The sequence below is a fragment of the Cucurbita pepo genome, chromosome LG06 (assembly GCF_002806865.2).
Source record: "Cucurbita pepo subsp. pepo cultivar mu-cu-16 chromosome LG06, ASM280686v2, whole genome shotgun sequence".
NCBI lineage: Eukaryota > Viridiplantae > Streptophyta > Magnoliopsida > Cucurbitales > Cucurbitaceae > Cucurbita > Cucurbita pepo.
Window position 1 is genome coordinate 7035837 of NC_036643.1, and position 2834 is coordinate 7038670.

At 36.3% G+C, this 2834-nt stretch overlaps 2 non-coding genes across 2 annotated transcripts; both read right to left on the bottom strand.

Annotated features, from left to right (window-relative positions):
* Positions 1 to 630: 630 nt before the first annotated feature.
* Positions 631 to 703, bottom strand: TRNAA-CGC. Its single transcript has one exon. It is a non-coding gene; the product is annotated as a tRNA-Ala (tRNA).
* Positions 704 to 1176: 473 nt separating this feature from the next.
* Positions 1177 to 1249, bottom strand: TRNAA-CGC. Its single transcript has one exon. It is a non-coding gene; the product is annotated as a tRNA-Ala (tRNA).
* Positions 1250 to 2834: the final 1585 nt, after the last annotated feature.

Genomic DNA, 2834 nt, shown 5'->3' on the forward strand with positions numbered 1-2834 from the left:
ATGTTTAATACGAGCATAATACGACATGTTAGAAGTTTATATGACATTTGATTGTCATTGGATAAGATTAGTTCGCTAAACCAATTAACAGTGTAAAATGACCATAATGCACATAAAAAAATTTACCTATGGTTCATGATCTAGATGACCTCCAAGTTCTATGAAACTTTGTATTAAACCTAGATGTGAGTTTAGACTATATCGTTTGGAACGCATGAAATCATTGCGTAGGTTCAGACTGTGTCACTTGAAATGTATGAAGTCTTGGACGTAGGTTAACATTGTGTCGCTTGGAACGTAGGAGCCTTGGACTCAGGATGTCACGTTCATGAAAAGGATCAAGATTCAAGTTCTACCAAAATAACAGTACCAAGACCCTTAGACCAGAACTAAGGTTGAGACCTCATAATAGGCTATAGTACCAAGACCCTTAGATCACAAGGACAACTAAGGTTGAGTCATAATCCAAGTTTTAATGATAGATCACGATAAGAATTCACAAGTCAATCACAAATCAAGTGTGATAGGTCAATCACAAATCAAGTGTGATAGGCTAGAATCACAAATCAAGTGTGATAGGTCAATCACAAATCAAGTGTGATAGGCTAGAATCTTAAAACAAAAATACAATGGAGGTGCAGGGAATTGAACCCCGTGCCTCTCGCATGCGAAGTGAGCGCTCTACCATATGAGCTACACCCCCTTCATAAAATAAATGTCTCAAACGTTCATGATGAGGTAAGAAGCCATTTTGGACTCTTTTCAGAAGTACTTTTAGAATTTTCTTGGATCTTTGTATAAACCTTAAACCAAGTATGAATTAAAGGAATGTGAAAGAAAAATACCTAGAATTGTGATTTAAGGCTCCAAACCGATCAAATTTCTAAGGATTTAAGTAACGTTAAAATAACCCACTAAATGAACTCTGTTGCCTATGAATGTTTAATAGGAGCATAATACGACATGTTAGAAGTTTAAATGACATTTGGTGGTCATTGGATAAGATTAATTCGCTAAACAATAGAGGTACAAGGAACTGAACCTCGTGGAACTGAAAACAAATAAATACGATAGAGGTGCAGTGCCTCGCGAGCACTCTACCATATGAGCTACGAACTTCATGATGAGGTAAGAAGCTCTGAAGAAGGAGAACCTAAGATTTCAAAACAAACACAATGGAGGTGCAGGGAATTGAACCCTGTGCCTCTCGCATGCGAAGCGAGCGCTCTACCATATGAGCTACACCCCCTTTATAAAATAAATGTCTTAAACATCCATGACGAGGTAAGCAGCGATTTTGGACTCTTCTTAACAAGTACTTGTAGAAATTTCTTGGATCTTTGTATAAACCTTCAGCCAAGTATGAATTAAAGGAATGTGAAAGAAAAACACCAAGAACCGTGAGTTAAGACTTCGAACCAATTAAACTGCTCGTGATTTAGGTAACATTAAAATGACCATAATGCACATAAGTAAATTTAACTTTGGTTCATGTTCTAGAGGACCTCCAAATACTATGGAACTTTTTATTAAACCTAGATTCGAGTACCGATTATGTCACTTGGAGTGCATGAACCCATGGCATAGGTTCAAACTTTGTTACTTGAAATGTATGAAATCTTGGACGTAGGTTAACACTATCGCTTTGAACGTATGAACCCTTGGACACAAGATGTCAGGTTCATGACACACAGGATGTCAGGTTCATGACTAGTGCCATAAATACTAGGGGAGTGTCTTGGAGAACAAGATAACGATCAAGGACTGAACAAGGATCAAGATCCAAGTTTTGTAGATAAGAAGCAGAAAAAAATGTATCCAGACCCTTAGATCATAATAGAATTGAACCTTGTTCCTCTTGCATGCAAAGCGAGTGCTCTACCGTATGAGTTACAACCCCCTTACACAATATAGGTCCTGAACGTCCATAACGAGGTAAGTAGCCATTTTGGACTCTTCTTAAGAAATACTTGTAGAAATTGCTTGGATCTTTGTATAAACCTTAAATCAAGTATGAATTAAATGAATATGAAACGAAAATACCAAGAACCGTGAGTGAAGACTCCAAATATATCAAATTGCTTGAGATTTAAGTAACGTTAAAATATCTCACTAAATGAACTCTGCTGCCTATGAATTTTGGATACTAAGCATAATATGACATGTTAAGATTATATATGAAATTTGGTTGTCATTGGATATGGTTAATTAGTTAAACCAAGTGACGGTGTAAAATGACCATAATGCTCCTTAAGAAATTCACCTTCGGTTCATGATCTAGATAACCTCCGAATGCTACGAAATTTTGTATGAAACCTAGATGCGGGGTCAGACTACGTCGCTTGGAACGCATGAAGCCTTGGACGTAGTTTCAGACTGTGTTGCTTGGAGCATATGATGCAGACTGTGTCACTTGGAATATATGAAGTATTGGACACAAGTTATCAAGTTCATGACTAGTACCATAAATCCTAGGGGAGTGTCTGAGAGAACAAAACAAAAAGAGAACAACCTAGAAAGTGACCAAGAGCAAGACAACGATCAAAGAATAAAATAAGGATCAAGATCCAATGATATGAACCAAGAGACATCAATCATACAATATACTTCAATGAAGATGTGAAGAAAAGGTTGTCAAAATTATCAAAAAGATGTTTCAATTCATGCTACATTGAAGAAGAATGAAGTTTGATTGTTGTAAATTTTGGGTGGGTTACAATTTAGAGTAATTTAGAGTTATTGTATTTTAAGACTTGTTATTTAATTTCGGTTACATTTACATAATGGCTAATTATGGTCATAAAGTAGGAATGTTACAACTCTTGGAATACCTT